Source organism: Entelurus aequoreus, linkage group LG22 (genome assembly GCF_033978785.1).
Source record: "Entelurus aequoreus isolate RoL-2023_Sb linkage group LG22, RoL_Eaeq_v1.1, whole genome shotgun sequence".
NCBI classification, from domain to species: domain Eukaryota; kingdom Metazoa; phylum Chordata; class Actinopteri; order Syngnathiformes; family Syngnathidae; genus Entelurus; species Entelurus aequoreus.
In genome coordinates, this window is record NC_084752.1 from 41,840,942 (window position 1) to 41,860,969 (window position 20,028).

Genomic DNA, 20,028 nt, shown 5'->3' on the forward strand with positions numbered 1-20,028 from the left:
CAAGCCAAATGTTCTTGTTCTATTGGCAGATAATTTTGCTTAGTTCAAATAAAATACCTTTTTTTTTTCTTGTTTTTGAACACTGACTTTTTGCAGTGTATGGTTAAAGTCAAGATGCTGAGGCATATAGTAAATGCTAATAATAGTATGCTGAATTTGTGTGGTGTTTGGCACCAGAGGTCCTTATGATCATCATTTAACACCGCGGTGTTGTCATTGGAAATGGAAGAGATAAAAGTCCTTTTTTTTTTTTCTCTAATGCACACGTTGTCTTGTTGTATAAGCGTCCTTGCAAAACCACGCAGGAAGATCACTTTTCTTGTCTTTGGCGCGGCATCGTCGAAAAGACGCAGTGATACCGCAGGATTCAGTTGTACGTGGGTTTTTTTAGTTAACAGATTATAAAAGGATGGCTTCGGGGTCCGTCTTGAGGTCAAATTAATGCACGACGGTGCAGCTCGGCTCTCTTGAGGCTCGGCTTTTTGTTGCAGGCTTTGCAGAACGCACAGGAAATTGAGCTAGTTGGGTGAAGGCCTTGGATCAGCCTTCAGCGACCCTGCATTTATGTCATTATTATGTGATTGGTGAACCATGATCAGAGGTGGGTAGTAACGCGCTACATTTGCTCCGTTACATCTACTTGAGTAACTTTTGGGATAAATTGTACTTCTAAGAGTAGTTTTAATGCAACATACTTTTACTTGAGTATATTTATAGAGAAGAAACGCTACTTTTACTCCACTCCATTTATCTACATTCAGCTCGCTACTCGCTACTGATTTTTATCCATCTGTTCATGCACGCTTTGTTTATTTTGGTTTGTCAGACAGACCTTCAAAGTAGGATCTATCACATGCCTGCGTTTCACCAATCAAATGCAGTCACTGGTGACGTTTGACTCCGTTTCACCAATCAAATGCAGTCACTGGTGACGTTTGACTCAGTTTCACCAATCAAATGCAGTCACTGGCGACGTTTGACTCCGCTTCACCAATCAAATGCAGTCACTGGTGACGTTTGCCTCCGTTTCACCAATCAAATGCAGTCACTGGTGACGTTTGACTCCGTTTCACCAATCAAATGCAGTCACTGGTGACGTTTGACTCCGTTTCACCAATCAAATGCAGTCACTGGTGACGTTTGACTGCGTTTCACCAATCAAATACAATCACTGGTGACGTTTGACTCCGTTTCACCAATCAAATGCAGTCACTGGTGACGTTTGACTCCGTTTCACCAATCAAATGCAGTCACTGGTGACGTTTGACTCCGTTTCACCAATCAAATGCAGTCACTGGTGACGTTTGACTCCGTTTCACCAATCAAATGCAGTCACTGGTGACGTTTGTCTCCGTTTCACCAATCAAATGCAGTCACTGGTGACGTTTGACTCTGTTTCACCAATCATATGCAGTCACTGGTGACGTTTGACTCTGTTTCACCAATCAAATGCAGTCACTGGTGACGTTTGACTCCGTTTCACCAATCAAATGCAGTCACTGGTGACGTTTGACTCCGTTTCACCAATCAAATGCAGTCACTGGTGACGTTTGACTCCGTTTCACCAATCAAATGCAGTCACTGGTGACGTTTGACTCCGTTTCACCAATCAAATGCAGTCACTGGTGACGTTTGACTCCGTTTCACCAATCAAATGCAGTCACTGGTGACGTTTGACTCCGTTTCACCAATCAAATGCAGTCACTGGTGACGTTTGACTCCGTTTCACCAATCAAATGCAGTCACTGGTGACGTTTGACTTCGTTTCACCAATCAAATGCAGTCACTGGCTACGTTTGACTCCGCTTCACCAATCAAATGCAGTCACTGGTGACGTTTGACTCCGTTTCACCAATCAAATGCAGTCACTGGTGACATTTGACTCCGTTTCACCAATCAAATGCAGTCACTGGTGACGTTTGTCTCCGTTTCACCAATCAAATGCAGTCACTGGTGACGTTTGTCTCCGTTTCACCAATCAAATGCAGTCACTGGTGACGTTTGTCTCCGTTTCACCAATCAAATGCAGTCACTGGTGACGTTTGTCTCCGTTTCACCAATCAAATGCAGTCACTGGTGACGTTTGACTCCGTTTCACCAATCAAATGCAGTCACTGGTGACGTTTGACTCCGTTTCACCAATCAAATGCAGTCACTGGTGACGTTTGACTCCGTTTCACCAATCAAATGCAGTCACTGGTGACGTTTGACTCCGTTTCACCAATCAAATGCAGTCACTGGTGACGTTTGTCTCCGTTTCACCAATCAAATGCAGTCACTGGTGATGTTTGACTGCTTTTCACCAATCAAATACAATCACTGGTGACGTTTGACTCCGTTTCACCAATCAAATGCAGTCACTGGTGACGTTTGACTCCGTTTCACCAATCAAATGCAGTCACTGGTGACGTTTGACTCCGTTTCACCAATCAAATACAGTCACTGGTGACGTTTGACTCCGTTTCACCAATCAAATGCAGTCACTGGTGACGTTTGACTCCGTTTCACCAATCAAATGCAGTCACTGGTGACGTTTGACTCCGTTTCACCAATCAAACCCAGTCACTGGTGACGTTTGACTCCGTTTCACCAATCAAATGCAGTCACTGGTGACGTTTGACTCCGTTTCACCAATCAAATGCAGTCACTGGTGACGTTTGACTCCGTTTCACCAATCAATTGCAGTCACTGGTGACGTTTGACTCCGTTTCACCAATCAAATGCAGTCACTGGTGACGTTTGACTCCGTTTCACCAATCAAATGCAGTCACTGGTGACGTTTGACTCCGTTTCACCAATCAAATGCAGTCACTGGTGACGTTTGACTCCGTTTCACCAATAAAACAGAGCCAGGCGGTCACATGATTAACTGCACATAAAGTTTCAGCGGCAAACAACAACAACGGCAGAGACAGCAACGAACGCTCCGCGTCAACCAGAAGAGGAAGAACACCCTTGGTCTCACATAAAATCGATGTTCACGCTTCAGACAACCAAAAAAAACAGTTATGTAATGCGTTGTCATATGTGTCTCCCCAAACAAGTGGACATTTCAGCTTACATGAACTCAACATCAAATTTGAGGAAGCACATCGCGGTAAGTAACGTTAGTAGATATTTTGGCTGTCACCGTAGGCTGATGTTAGCTTCCCTGCTATGAATCACTGTCAAATGTACATCGTGCGGGGACATTTATTAACGCACTGCAGCCTCATAGACAGACGGAGACACACACACACACACACGCACACACGCACGCACGCACAGTCGCACACACACACACGCATGCATACAAACACCAATCAGAAGTGCACAGTGTGTTCCCAGGTGCAGCCCACACCTATCAGTTTTGGTTTGCGTAAAGGCTAACTTGTTATTTTCCTTTGTAATCTCTGCCTACTGAGCCTATGGTGCTGTTAAGTTATTGTGGCTCAATTTGCCTTAATTTTTTTTATTTTAATGTATCATTATTTATTTTTATTATTGTTTTAGTTGCTTAAGAGATATTCCTGGCTCTGAATTTGCTCATTGCTATTTTTATGTTTTTGTGCATTATTTGTTGCCGTCATCATTAAACAAACAGGTTTTGATTGATTGATTGATACTTTTATTAGTAGGTTGCACAGTGAAGTACATATTCCGTACAATTGACCACTAAATGGTAACACCCGAATAAGTTTTTCAACTTGTTTGAGTCGGGGTCCACTTAAATTGATTCGTGATACAGATATATACTATCATATATACTATCATCATAATACAGTCATCACACAAGATAATCACATTGAATTATTTACATTATTTACAATCAGGGGGGTGGAGGGGGGGGAGGGGGGGGAGGATATGGACAGCAAGTAGTGGACATAGAGAGAGAGAGAGAGAGAGAGAGAGAGAGAGAGAGAGAGAGAGAGAGAGAGAGAGAGAGAGAGAGAGAGAGAGAGAGAGAGAGAGAGAGAGAGATCAGAAGGCATAAGAAAAAGTATCTGCATTTGATTGTTTACATTTGATTATTAGCAATCCGGGGAGGGTGTTAGTTTAGGGTTGTAGCTGCCTGGAGGTGAACTTTTATTGCGGTTTTGAAGGAGGATAGAGATGCCCTTTCTTTTGTACCTGTTGGGAGCGCATTCCACATTGATGTGGCATAGAAAGAGAATGATTTAAGACCTTTGTTAGTTCGGAATCTGGGTTTAACGTGGTTAGTGGAGCTCCCCCTGGTGTTGTGGTTATGGCGGTCATTTACGTTAAGGAAGTAGTTTGACATGTACTTCGATATCAGGGAGGTGTAGTGGATTTTATAGACTAGGCTCAGTGCAAGTTGTTTAACTCTGTCCTCCACCTTGAGCCAGCCCACTTTAGAGAAGTGGGTAGGAGTGAGGTGGGATCTGGAGTGGAGGTCTAGAAGTAACCTGACTAGCTTGTTCTGAGATGTTTGGAGTTTAGATTTGAGGGTTTTGGCGGTGCTAGGGTACCAGGAGGTGCATGCGTAATCAAAAAAGGGTTACTCATCAGTTACTCAGTACTTGAGTAGTTTTTTCACAACATACTTTTTACTTTTACTAAAGTAAATATTTGGGGGACTACTCCTTACTTTTACTTGAGTAATAAATCTCTAAAGTAACAGTACTCTTACTTGAGTACAATTTCTGGCTACTCTACCCACCTCTGGATGAATGTCAGCCTGCACTTTTACTGACCCACAGTGGAGTTTAGAGACTTGTCACTGATGCCTCATCACCGATCGCGAGATAAAGCTCAATAAAGCCGTGATGCTATCTCACTGCAGGCCTCGGATTATGTTACAGGGGGTAAACAAATAGTTATTCCGACACACAATCATGCCAATTCCTTCCCAAACAATCTACAATAGCTTCCCTTCATCAAATGGACTGGCTTCCTCCATTGTTCGCCTAAAGGAAGCGTTTTATTAGGATTATTTCACATCTTGAAAGGCCTTACGTCTGTGTGTGTGACACCAGATGTTGGGACAAGCGTCCACGCCTTGCAGAAGGCTGCATGGGAATTGGGCAGCACGAAAAGGATGCCCACATCAGCGTGTCCCATGGCGACGCTTAGCCAAACACACTGCCAAAATAGACGGCGGCTCGGGTTGCACGGTCATGTAAAAAGAGCATTGTCATTGCATTGTGGTCGCTCCACTTTCAGACCGGACACCAGTCATTTCTCAAACAAACACAAAACAACATCGTTCAAAACATCCAGACAAAGACCGGGAGACCCGATATAATAATTGGAGTCGGGTGAGTCTCAGGAGGCAAGTCATGGCTTAAGGAGACAGCTCCTGGACCCCAGAGGGGTTTTGGGAAGGGCGGGAGTAAGGGTGGGGGTTCATCCATGTGTATCAGTTGATGGTCAACAAGGTCAGGGCTTGAAAAAGAAACTCTTGACGCCCGGGGGGCGGGGTCACTTCCAACTGTCATCACCTAGCGCTCGCCACAACACCCGAGGGCTGACGAAAGAACAGGATGAGTTTTTTGACAAACCGACTGAACTTTAAAAAAAAAAAAAAAAGTCTGATTCCAAGATCAGAGTACCCAAAAGGAATTTGCAGTACCTGAATACACAAAAAATAAGGCTGACTGGCTAATTGGGACTCTCTGAAAAACCTCTTAGTGGTACTTCTTGCATGATAAAAAAGGACTTCAAAGGACTTGGTGATGAGCTTAAAGATTTGTGAGCAAGACATCTGTCAGACAGTCATGACGGAGGTGTTTTTTCCCCACTTAGAGCCAACCACCAAGTCCCCCTTCTTGGCGCCGGAATTTTGTCAGCGCCCAAACACTTTAGGTTAGTCACTGGCTTGTCAGGTGTCTTCTTTTCTGAGGTCACGTGTAGTCACGGCTTCACTTTTGCTTGATTTACATACAGTGCATCCGGAAGGTATTCACACGGCTTCACTTTTTCCACATTTCCACCTTCAGGGAAAAGGGCCAGGCCTAGGGATGATGTTCGAAATCGGTTCTCCCGGTTGTTCGATAAGAAAAGAACCGATTCTATGGACTCGAATCCCTTTTTGAGAACCGGTTCCCGTTATGGAGGCCACTATAGTAAAGAAAAAGAGTTGGTTCTTTATTCGAATCCCTGGGAACGAATCCCTTCCCACGTACAGGAAATGCCCTGTGGGACCTGCAATGTTGTGCCCGTATGATTGTAGACTCTTACTGATGATGTTCGAAATCGGTTCTCCCGGTTGTTCGGTAAGAAAAGAACCGATTCTATGGACTCGAATCCCTTTTTGAGAACCGGTTCCCGTTATGGAGGCCACTATAGTAAAGAAAAAGAGCTGGTTCTTTATTCGAATCCCTGGGAACGAATCCCTTCCCACGTACAGGAAATGCCCTGTGGGACCTGCAATGTTGTGCCCGTATGATTGTAGACTCTTACTGACACCTTGTGGCGATATTAAAATACTACGCATCATTAGTTTGGGGGCGGGGGGGTCACTTCCAACTGTCATCACCTAGCGCTCGCCACAACACCCAAGGGCGGACGAAAGAACAGGATGAGTTTTTTGACAAACCGACTGAACTTTTAAAAAAAAGGAATTTGCGGTACCTGAATACACAAAAAATAAGGCTGACTGGCTAATTGGGACTCTCCGAAAAACCTCTTAGTAGTAATTCTTGCATGATAAAAAAGGACTTCAAAGGACTTGGTGATGAGCTTAAAGATTTGTGAGCAAGACATCTGTCAGACAGTCATGGCGGAGGTGTTTTTTCCCCACTTAGAGCCAACCACCAAGTCCCCCTTCTCGGCGCCGGAATTTTGTTAGCGCCCAAACACAAAGCTGGGGTTAGTCACTGGCTCGTCAGGTGTCTTCTTCTCTGAGGTCACGTGTAGTCAGCGCTTACAGTGCATCCGGAAGGTATTCACACGGCTTCACTTTTTCCACATTTCCACCTTCAGGGAAAAGGGCCAGGCCCCTCAAAAGCAAAACAGACAGACTAGAAAACAGCTTCTATCCACTGGCTGTAACCACATCATCACCCTATCATTCAACTGAAAAGACCAACTAGGACTATGGGATGAATAGTTCTTAGTACAGTGTATATGTGTCTCACATACTTATTTTTTTATATTGCATGCTTTTATATTTTTATATTGTGTTCTCTAATTTTTATAGTTTTTTTTTTAAGTGATGATGATGCCATCTCTGGTGCTGTCATGATCCGTTGCCCGGATCATGTTAGTTTTGAACTCACTCAGTTCCTGTCTTGAGCATCCCTGGGTTTGTGTTTTGGTTACCATGGGTGCTGATTAGTTTCACCTGCCTCTGATTAGTGTTCAGCACAGGCACTAATCAGAGAGCTACTTATTCACGTTGTTTGCCACACACTGACTGGCTTCCTTATTTGCTTTCATGCAACAGTTTACGTCAGTTACCATTTGGATTCCTGAGCTAAGCTTTGTCATATGCTAAGCGGTTCTTGTTTGCTATTCCGTTAGCTTCCCGTGCAATCGGCACGCTGATGCTCTTTTGTTTGTATCCCGCATGATTTGTGGACATTAAATCATTTTCTTACCTGTACCTTGCCTCCGGATTTTTCCGTCTGCATCCTGGGAGAACGACCACGCAGTAAAATGCGACCCCGACGTGACAGGTGCTGCTAAACTGCATTTCATTGTCTTCCTGAAATCATTGACAGAAAAGAAATCAATCAATCAATGTTTTATTTATATAGCCCTAAATCACAAGTGTCTCGAAGGGCTGCACAAGCCACAACAACATCCTCGGTTCAGATCCCACATCAGGGCAAGGAAAAACTGGATCTAACATAATAGTTTAAGAGTCCAGTCCATAGTGGATCTAGCATAATATTGTGAGAGTCCAGTCCATAGTGGATCTAACATAATAGTGAGAGTCCAGTCCATAGTGGATCTAACATAATTGTGAGAGTCCAGTCCATAGTGGATCTAACATAATAGTGTGAGAGTCCAGTCCATAGTGGATCTAACATAATAGTGAGAGTCCAGTCCATAGTGGATTTAACATAATAGTGTGAGAGTCCAGTCCATAGTGGATCTAGCATAATATTGTGAGAGTCCAGTCCATAGTGGATCTAACATAATAGTGTGAGAGTCCAGTCCATAGTGAATCTAACATAATAGTGTGAGAGTCCAGTCCATAGTGGATCTAACATAATAGTGTGAGAGTCCAGTCCATAGTGTATCTAACATAATAGTGAGAGTCCAGTCCATAGTGGATCTAACATAATAGTGTGAGAGTCCAGTCCATAGTGGATCTAACATAATAGTGTGAAAGTCCAGTCCATAGTGGATCTAACATAATAGTGTGAAAGTCCAGTCCATAGTGGATCTAACATAATAGTGAGAGTCCAGTCCATAGTGGATCTAGCATAATATTGTGAGAGTCCAGTCCATAGTGGATCTAACATAATAGTGAGAGTCCAGTCCATAGTGGATCTAGCATAATATTGTGAGAGTCCAGTCCATAGTGGATCTAACATAATAGTGAGAGTCCAGTCCATAGTGGATCTAGCATAATATTGTGAGAGTCCAGTCCATAGTGGATCTAACATAATAGTGAGAGTCCAGTCCATAGTGGATCTAGCATAATATTGTGAGAGTCCAGTCCATAGTGGATCTAACATAATAGTGAGAGTCCAGTCCATAGTGGATCTAGCATAATATTGTGAGAGTCCAGTCCATAGTCCAGTGACTGGACTCTCACACTAATATGTTCGCAATGTGCTTTTGTATAAAGTTAGGTTAAATGAAATTATTATTATTATTATTAATTATTATTATTTATCTTACGGTATATAAAAAATGATATTGAGCAAAATGTAATTGACATATTGTCGATGTGGCCCTCCAGCAGTGCTCGGGTTGCTCATGCGGCCCCCGGTAAAAATGAATTGCCCACCCCTGCTGTAACATAACAACATGTGAAAAAAAGTGAAGCGCTGTGAATACTTTTCGGACGCACTGTAAAATTGTAGTATGTTTTTTTGGCTGGCTAAAGTTTCTGCTTTGATGTATGTGGTTATTTAGTGATTCAGCGGACAGGATGTCAAAACGCTTCCTCTCCTGCCCACGAAACAGGGGATTTTTTACCTCGCCAAACTCTGAGCAAATAAACCCAATCAGCACGCATTACTACAGGAACTTTATATCTTATATTGTGGCGACAACAACGCGGGACAATGCAGAGCTCGCTGGTTTATAGCAGAAACAGCTGCTCTGTATGTTATTCAAGACACGGCAAGATTACATGGTGCCTGATATCACATATGGTCCTTGACTGCATCTGCTTTGTGCAAACCCTCAGAAAGGTAAACTGATCTCATTATTCTATGAATAATACGAGACAAAAAAAAACCAAGCTTGAAATCAGAGCTCCTTACTTAACTCATTTTGCTCATGGCTAATTTGTAACTAGCATTGGCTGTCGTCTGCTGGTCACATCATCTTTAGTCTTCAAAAAGGAAGGATGTCTTTTAAAACTAGAAAAGAGGGCCAAGATTGTCAAATTAAGGCCATTTTTTTCATTTGTCGAAAAATTGCATTATAGGTTATCTGCACACTGCAAAAACTGAAATCTAAGTAAGATTAAATATCTCAAATAAGGGTGATATTTGCTTATTTTCTGTCTGATAAGATCATTCTTCTCACTAAGCAGATTTGATGTTAAACTTTTCCCTATCGGCGTATTACGGATACGGCAACAGCAGAAGTCAGACTGATTTGCAGGTGTGTAATTTGTTGTGAGTTTATGCACTGTGTTGGTTTTGTTGTTTGAACAAGGTGATGTTCATGCACGGTTCATTTTGTGCACCAGTAAAAAAACATGGTAACACTTTAGTATGGGGAACATATTCACCATTATTAGTTGCTTATTAACATGCAAATTAGTAACATATTGGCTCTTAACTAGTCATTATTAAGTACTTATTAATGCCTTATTCGGCATGGCCTTATTATAACCCTGGCCCGAACCCTCTAACCCTAACCCTAACCAAATAACTCTAAATGAAGTCTTTGTTACTTCGAATATGTCCCCTAGTGTCCAAAAAACTCTAAATTAAGTCTTTGTTACTTAGAATATGTTCCCCATACTAAAGTGTTACCAAAAACATAACTGTGTCTTGAATATGAAGAAAAAAAAACATTTTATTTTTCACTAAAGAAGGGTTCGGTGAATGCGCATATGAAACCGGTGGGGTTCGGTACCTCCAACAAGGTTAAGAACCACTGGTCTAAAGTCACAATAATAACAGAAAAACTTAATGTTTAACTGTCTGTTATTTGGCTGACAAAATGCATTGTTTTTAGGGTTTGAATAAATATTTAATGATGACAGTTTGAAAGAAACACCTGTAATAGATACAGGCTTGATGGTGCCCCTGTTTGATTCTAATAATATCCCCATTGAATGTTTTCAAACACTACTCAATCTCTCTCAAGTACCAAGAGACAAACTCTTACTTTGTCTCCAAGAGAAGACGAGCCAGATGGATACACTCGTACACACGTACTACACCCAGAGTCTATGTCCAAGGTCAGTCCTAAGCCCCAAGTCGTGAGTCTGACACATCCTTTGAAGTACCAGTCAGGCTGCATCCTAAAACCCATGCCTCAGCTGCCCTTTTTTAAACATTCAACAAACCAAATCCCCATTGGACTGATGATTATGATCTACATTTCTAATTCCAGTCCAGTTTTTCATCACTCAGCACGTTGATGAAAAAAAATGGCTGCCCAGTATGCCTCTTTAATGAAAGGGTCAGATAAGCGCAAACAAAGCCAAAGGGTATTTATATAGTCATACAATACTTCCTTCATCCCAGCATCCTCTTGTACACACTACAAATGATTCAACGTGACGAGAACCATTCCCCCAACTGCTTCAGATCAGCTCCAATGTCAGTGGAGAGAAGACGTAAAAACAGGGTAAAAAGGTCAACTCAAGTCTGCCACCTTTGCCTTTCTTAATGAGGGGAACAATGGCTTCCTATACAGAGTTGTAAGGATGGCCACTTCTGCCCCCTGCTGGATGCACTTGACTGTGTCAGGATGTTTTTGGAGGTTCAATGCAATGGACTATAACCTGACTCTCGCCAGATCCTTGTAGTTTGCTGAGCTCCACACTTGGATCTGGGACTTCTCAATAGGAGATGTATTTCAGACGCTGGGAAATCCAAAACAGAACAGCCGACATATTGGATAACAACAGAGCATCATTGCCATCAATAAATGCCTTCAAAACCGTTCTCTGTTCATCTTTCAAATAATTAATATTCGATAGATTCGACAAAACAGTTGCAATAGCAGAATCAATGTCAGTGCATCAAACAGTCGCTTTGGCGCTACATCACATCTATGAAATCCTGCCCGGTGATCCTGATTGGTTCATTATTATTTGCTATCTTGAAGGAGTTTGCAATGCCCTCGTGCCCAGATCCTTGTGCGGAGCTCAGTGAACTACAAGGATCTGGCGAGAGTCAGGTTAATGGACTATGGCCAAAATAACAATCATGATTATTTTCATCAATATTGAAATCACCAATAATCACGATAATTTGTTACGTTAGGTAAAACAGTGTTGCCACAGGTCGGCAATCTACTTCCAGTAATGGGGAGTGTGAATGTGAATGCCCATAATTTGTCTTCTGTCTTGCCTCTGGTAAGGGCGGTCGCAATTTTTCCGCTCCCTCTTCTCCCAGCTTGCTCTCTTTGTTTTTGTCTTGTTTGAACTTTTTTGAAGCCTCTTTCTTTGCGCTGTCCTCAAATCTAAACATCAGACATGGAAATGATCAGCTGGACTCTCGACGCAATTGACAAAATCTTTTCGACGAGGAAAAGAGGTTCGGGGGAGCCTGGCTGCCCTGATGGAACCATTGCTGCGGGGTACGTGAGAGATTCCTGGGATAAATGGAGAATCATGTGCCTCTCAGTCCTTTCCATCGAGGACGTGGAAGACATCTACCTATTTGGAACCGTGATCGCGGGGCACCTGCTGATTGGGCTGGGCATTGCTTTGGTGTATAGTCAAATTCGTAAGACGATGGCAGCCACTCAAGGAGCCCAAAGGCTGTTCGTCGCAATGGATGGTTTGGGCAGGGCTGTGGGAACACAGACTGTGGCGATTTCTGAACTGAATCGCAAGATGGATCACATCATGGAGAAGCTTGCTGCAAAGGAAAATTGAATTGAATTTGAGAGCACCCAGCATGGACAAATAGAATAGACAAGTCATTGTTTTGTCTGCTCGCGGAAAACAAACATCCTAATCTACGATTTGACTCCCTCGAATGGCCTTGATGCTGTGAAAACAGGAGCAGGCTGTTCTGAAAAACACCCCCGAGGACACCTCAATGATGGACACTTTTGACCTCCCTCCCTCTTCAACGACACCTGGAGTCGAACTTTTGCAGATCGGCCTCAGTCTATAAAAAACATTACATCATCACACCCAAGACAATTGGGCACACACGCACACACACCCCCTCCCTCACCCCACGCCTTCACCACCGCTTCTTTCCCCTCGGGCGATGGTCGGATGTTAGTGCATCAGTCAAGAAAAATGATCAAACTACATAAATAAGGTACTGTAATTTGATTTTGATATAAAAAAATGTATCTTGATAGATTGAAAATTAACACCAATTGAGTTGACTGATGAACATTATCACATCATTTATTTAGAAAATATAAATAAGGACAAATAAAGATAGAATACTATTAACCGCAACATGTAAGTGTAAAAAAAAACCAACAACATTATGATTTCTACAATTTCAGAATGTGCTTGTTCTATTTTTTAAACAAAGAAAACAATCTGAAGTTGTCTTTATTTTTAAGTTACCAGGCCGGGATTTTACCAGTCCGGCCCACTTGGGAGTAGATTTTTGTCCATGTGGCCCCTGAGCTAAAATAAGTTTGACACCCCTGGATTATCTCCTAACTTCGACTAACTTCAAAATATTTGAATAAAACAGATACATAACGAGCCAGTCCGAAAGCAATACATCTTATCTCTACTTGTCTAATAAAAAGGCTAAAAAAATGTTATCCATATTCGTTAAGGAAAAATTGTTTTTGTTCATTATTATTAACATTTCATCCGTTTGTCATTAAAAGCATTTTAGCTTTATTTATAGCGTTAATTAGTGTAACGATTGTACTCATGCACTGCAAAAACTGAAATCTAAGTAAGATTAAATATCTCAAATAAGGGTGATATTTGCTTATTTTCTGTCTGAAAAGATCATTCTTCTCACTAACAGTTTTTATGTTAGAGTGTTTTACTTGTTTTAAGTGTTTTGCTCCTAAATGATGTCAGTAAGATATTACAGCTTGTTGCTGAGATTTGATGAGCTATATTGAGTAAAACAAGCTTGAAACTAGAATATCAACTGTTGCAAAGCTGTGTCATCAACACTCACAAGTACAAAACTACTTTTTTAAAGTCATCATTTCTTATTTCAAGCATGAAAAAAACAAAACATGATTTTGACACAATTGTGTCTCATAATTAAAACAGATGACAGCCAAATGGACTTTGCTGTTTTATTTTTAAATGAAACAATAGAACATACGTACTCATATAGTAGTTCAGTTGGCACAGTACAGTAAACTGACAGTTAATATTTAAACATTTGACATTTCTAACTATTTTGAACAGAAATAGTTCATGCACATTCAGATAAATTCCTCAAAATTACAATTAAAAAATTTTTGGCCAGGGGCCGGGCTGTGTATATGCGCACTAATTGACTGAAAGAGCACGCACTTGGCGCGATGATGTCATGTTATCCATGGAAAAATGCATTTTTAGACAATATGATTTGCCTGAGCGGCTAGGAGACCCCGAGAGTAACAAGCGCTTGCCTTGTTGCCTTTCCATTAAGAACAATAAATTAGTTTTTAGTATAAGTTTGCTGGTTTCAAGAAATGTAATGCCGAGTGCATATCATTATGTCAAGATAATGGCACTAGCATTTACTTCATTTAAGAATATTTTTCAACATATTGCGCAAAAAGGTCTCTTTTTTTTCTACCAAGAAGAGCGCACTTGTTATTAGTGAGAATATACTTATTTTAAGCTACTTTTGGGTTCATTGAGGTTAGCTAATTTGACTTGTTTTGGAAAGTCTTGACAAGCCAAATTTTCTTGTTCTATTGGCAGATAGTTTTGCTTAGTTCAAATAAAATACCGCTAATTTTTTTTTTTCTTGTTTTTGAACACTGACTTTTTGCAGTGTGTGAGAGTTCTTCAATTACATTTCTGCATTCCATGAATTCATACGCATCCTTAGGTGGGGGCGTTGCATGAATTCTAACGAGGAGCACGTCTCGATAGGTTTGGCATTTAACTGAAAAATGTTTTCAGACTATTTAGCACAATGGCTATCCGTTAGTGGGACTCCAGGGAAACGAGGAAATCAGCGTGTTGTGCAGGCGCCCACACGTGTGCGGTGTACTAAAAGGGGTGCGGTCAATACTGCATGCCGAGGACTCCACCGGAGTGAAACGAGGCAACCGGCTGCATGAACTTGGGAAATGTTTGCTGATGCCAGCTAATCAGGTGGTTCACTGCAAAAAGTGAAATCTAAGTAAGATGAAATATCTCAAATAAGGGTGATATTTGCTTATTTTCTGTCTGATAAGATAATTCTTCTCACTAAGCAGATTTGATGTTAGAGTGTTTTACTTGTTTTAAGTGTTTTGCTCCTAAATGATGTCAGTAAGATATTACAGCTTGTTGCTGAGATTTGATGAGCTATATTGAGTAAAACATGCTTGAAACTAGAATATCAACTGTTGCAAAGCTGTGTCATCAACACTCACAAGTATAAAACTACTTTTTTAAAGTAATAATTTCTTACTTCAAGCATTTAAAAAAAACCATGATGCCGAGCGCACTGCAAAAAGTCAGTATTCAAAAACAAGAAAAAAAATACAAAAATTAGGAGCATTTTATTTGAACTAAGCAAAATTATCTGCCAATAGAACAAGACAATTTGGCTTGTCAAGACTTTCCAAAAGAAGTAAAATTAGCTAACCTCAATGAACCCAAAAATACTTTAAAATAAGTATATTCTCACTAATAACAAGTGCACTTTTCTTGGTAGAAAAAAAATAAAGGAGACCTTTTTGCTCAATATAATGAAAAATATTCTTAAATTAAGTAAATGCTAGTGCCATTATCTTGACATAATGATATGCGCTCGGCATCATGATTTTTTTGTTCATGCTTGAAGTAAGAAATGATGACTTTAAAAAAGTAGTTTTATACTTGTGAGTGTTGATGACACAGCTTTGCAACAGTTGATATTCTAGTTTCAAGCATGTTTTACTCAATATAGCTCATCAAATCTCAGCAACAAGCTGTAATATCTTACTGAGATCATTTAGGAGCAAAACCCTTAAAACAAGTAAAACACTCTAACATAAAATCTGCTTATTGAGAAGAATTATCTTATCAGACAGAAAATAAGCAAATATCACCCTTATTTGAGATATTTCATCTCACTTAGATTTCCCTTTTTGCAGTGCATATCATTATGTCAAGATAATGGCACTAGCATTTACTTAATTTAAGAATATTTTTCAACATATTGAGCAAAAAGGTCTCTTATTTTTTTTCTACCAAGAAAAGTGCACTTGTTATTAGTGAGAATATACTTATTTGAAGGTATTTTTGGGTTCATTGAGGTTAGCTAATTTGACTTGTTTTGGAAAGTCTTGACAAGCCAAATTTTCTTGTTCTATTGGCAGATCATTTTGCTTAGTTCAAGTAAAACAACCCTAATTTTTGTATATATTTTTTCTTGTTTTTGAACACTGACTTTTTGCAGTGTGTGGTTGCATGAGTGCCATCACCATTAGGGGAGCTGTGGTTCATATGTGCACTGGGAGAGTAAACAGTTTTTTTTCTTGTTTTTGAACACTGACTTTTTGCAGTGTTGGCGTGGTAATGGAGCTTTGTGCCTACACACAATGGCCACCGGTTTGGGCTGGTGCCGCTAAACGGGGCTTCAAGACGAGCCGATGATGCTTTTCTGCGCAGTTTCTGTGAAAAGGCTTGATTTGATAATGCGCTCGAGTTGACTGTGACAGCCCAAATCGTGATTAAAATGCGGCTAATTGTGCAGCTCTACAACAGAGCTCTGTGTGAAGAGCCATGTTTGGTTTCTTGTAAGTAGAAATTCCCTGAGACAGGCTCCAGTCCGTAAGACTCAAAAGGATAAGTAATCGTCAAATTGTCTCTGTCTGTTCAACTGACAATTCAGCAAGGTTTTCAGATGTCCCACAGTGTTCGTCATAGATGTCCAACACTTTAAAGGCCTGGAACGTATTGGTCATTGCGAAGTGCGGCGAAGCAGCACAAAGCCACACACAGAGGAGCTTCTCTTTCAACTGCGGCCAGATAGAGTCCATGGAGGTTTGTCTTTCCGTCAGTACTTTCCCCTCCCAAAATATGTTCTTGCCCATCTTGAGATGTTTTTCCAAACAATGCTGTTGACCATTTGCTTTTTTTTATTGTTTGTTTTCTGACATTCCAAATTCTGACCGGTTGCGTGTAGAGGGGTTTTTCCATGATGAAATATGTGATAAGGCCCAGGATTTGGAGATTATTATTCAACTTTGACAGGATTTATTAGGGCTGTTCATCAAACCCTGGGACTTTTAACAAATGCAATCATGTTTGGATACAGTTCAGAATGAGTAGGGTCACAGCTGTAACAAAAACACACTTTGACCCTAACCACCTGTCTTTTTACATCACAACTTCAAAACGTAAACATTGAATATATACTGTACAACGGACATGTCCTTAATATTTGCGAAAGTTAGAGCCCTGAAAACAATCACATGCTGATTTAGCCTTAAGGTTCAACTACCTCGGCCATCTTTGGCCAGCTACCATTCAAAATAATGTCTGGCTGAGTTAACAAAGTTGGAAAGTTTGAACAAGCTGAGAGTTTGAGTTTCAACACTAAAAAAACAGATTAGTTGGCTTCAGATACTCGCTTCGTGATTGTTTGGAATTTAGAATGCTAAGTTTTAGGGGGAAAAGAAATCAATTTGTCTGGTTGTCATAGTTCCAAAAGCACCAAATTCATTAAAATCAGTTCTGAAGAGATGTTTGGGTTTTCCCCCTCCTCTCAAATTATTTCTTCTCCTCATTTCCAGTGTGGTGGCCAGAAGAAAGAAAATATTGATGATAGTTGCAGCTGGATCTAGCGAGGCTAGGTAGATTGGACCTCCAGACCACAGTGGACCACCCTCCAGTCAACGCCTATTATGGATTATTGAAGGCGTACGTGGAGAATGTGGACATCTGTATTCTCAAAAGTACTGCATGTAATTATCGATTAGTTGACCGTGCTATGTTTTGTTTTTTTAATTGCCGCAAATAATGGTCAAATGTGTTCATTTCCTGGTAAGTAGCAGGTTTTTTTATTACGGTCGTCCCTCACCGCATCGCTCTTTGAGGTTTGAAGCTTCAATCTATCTCATATTTTCTTTAAGCATATACTACGTATTTTTGGTCTAAATCAGGGGTGACCAAATGTTTTGCCTCCAAGAGCCAAAGTGAAAACGGTCTGAGGGCCAAACAGCAATGTTTACCATGCAACAGCACCATGAGTGAGTCATTTATCCTCACACTGGCAATATTGATTATAAGGTGGTAGATTGTCACACAGCCGTGTGCCTACCGTAATTTCCGGACTATAAGCCGCTACTTTTTCCCCTCGTTCTGGTCCCTGCGGCTTATACGAGAGTGCGGCTTATTTACGGCCTGTTCTTCTCCGACACCGACGAAGAGGATTTCGGTGGTTTTAGTACGCAGGAGGAAGACGATGACACAATGATTAAAGACTGACTTTTCATATACCGGCAGGCTGGTTATTTTGATAACGTACAGGTGAGCACTTTGCATTACTTTGCACCGTTGTATTATTTGTACTCTGCACGAATGCTGTTCGCCATGTCAAAGATGTGAAAGTTTGATTGAATGATTGAAAGATTTATTGTTAATAAATGGGACGCTTTGCGTTCCCAAACAGTCATCTCTGTCCCGACAATCCCCTCCGTGGTAGCAGGAACCCCTATATACTACGCTAATTACACATCAAAACCCTGCGGCTTATAGTCGGGTGCGGCTTATATATGGAGCAATCTGTATTTTCCCCTAAATTTAGCTGGTGCGGCTTATAGTCAGGTGCGGCTTATAGTCCGGAAATTACGGTAATTTAGTTAGCATGCATCAGTTTTGTGTACATTTTTACCTCAAAACAGTAAAAAAAAAAGTCATTTTGTTCAGATTTTTGCCATTTCCAGGTGTTGTTTTGCAAAGAGTTTCCTAGATATTTCATCCGATCACTTTCAAACTTTACCCAGACAGATTCGACAAATGGAGGATGCTAAATTTCGAAACGTTTCCAATATAAGACATGGGTGATGCATGGCAACAAGATTATCCTTCTCCATAGAGCGTCAACAACTCACAACTTTACAGTAGAGCAGACCTGGGCAAATTAAGGCCCGGGGTCCGCATGCGCCCCGTTAAGTTTTTCAATCTGGCCCTCCGGGCATTCCCAAATAATTTTTTTTGATCTTTAAGATGGAAACTGAAGCTGCCATTATGATGTGCAGTGATGTTTTCAAATTAGCTTAAGTCTTGAACTATACGAAGTATTTCAATGGTTGGAATATGCACTTTTGCATGGTATACTAGTTACTATGGTCATCTAATTAGTTACTATGGTAATCTAATTAGTTACTATGGTAATCTAAGTCACAGCAGCTCAGACGAGGCACCAAGCAGTGTGGGTGGGGAGCGTTTCCATAGCGGCCAGCCTGAAATGCGGGTGTCAGGGACAGTTGCAGAAGGAGATTTTTACAACAAAGTTGTAAAGCTTAGTGATATATCAGATTGTAGGTGGTTTTTTTCCCCTTTTTCGCTGTTTGTTGCATTTTTGTTGCGTTTGGCTTGATTATATGTCGATCGAAAGGGGGTGTGACGTTCATATGTTGACAATATTCAGTGTTTTATCATTCAAAATTAATATTGTAAATCCCACATTCTTTATTTCATGTACATTCTGGGTGTCTCATTCAGTAAAAATGTTTTTAATTCCATTCCGTTTTTTAAGGCGGTCTCTCATAACGTTTTCAGCATTCAATCAGACATTATTATGAAGTTTTGTATTAGAGTTCCTAAAAATCTGATATACAGTACCGGCCCCCAGACACATTTTTTTCTCTAAATTTGGCCCCCGAGTCAAAATAATTGCCCAGGCCTGCCGTAGAGCATGGGTCTCAAATTCAAACACAACTAATTAGCCAGTGAAAAAAAATCTACAGATTTTATGGTAAAAAAAACCTGACAGCTCAGTCACCAGAATGTTACCGTTAAAATTCAAGGTGTTTTTTTTGGTTTGTTTTGTTTTGAATTGAAAAACAATAGCAGTTATTTTACCACTAAATTCTGGTGACTGAGCTGCTTTTTTTTTTAATTGTAAAATCTACGCTCCTTGTTTTGAGAGTGCATTACTGTAAATGGAAAAATGGTACCACTGTTTATTTTACGGTAAATTTATGGCAACTGAACTGCCACTATTTTACAGTTAAACCAGATTTTTTACAGTGTAGCTTTGCGGACATGCCAACAATGATTGTGCAGCTTGAAAGACTTGGTAGCCACTGGCAGGTAATACAAAATGGCACGGCGGGCCCCACTTTGGACATTCCTTGTCTAAATTAATATATAAAGCATAAAATAGTGGATGAGCCACTAGAGGAGACCAAACCAAACGGATCGTGCTGTTCAGTATTGTGGCCACTGATTGGCTGAGCCTCAGGCTTACCATATTGGATTAAGTGAGTGTAAAGGTGACCATGTGGGAATTAGTTCATGTCTAGACGGCTCTCGTAATGTTATAAACCATATTTAGAAGGTCATAAAAAGTTATTTTAAGCTCTATGAAATTTAGATTTATATTTTTAAATTAATTCAACACAATCAGACCCAGA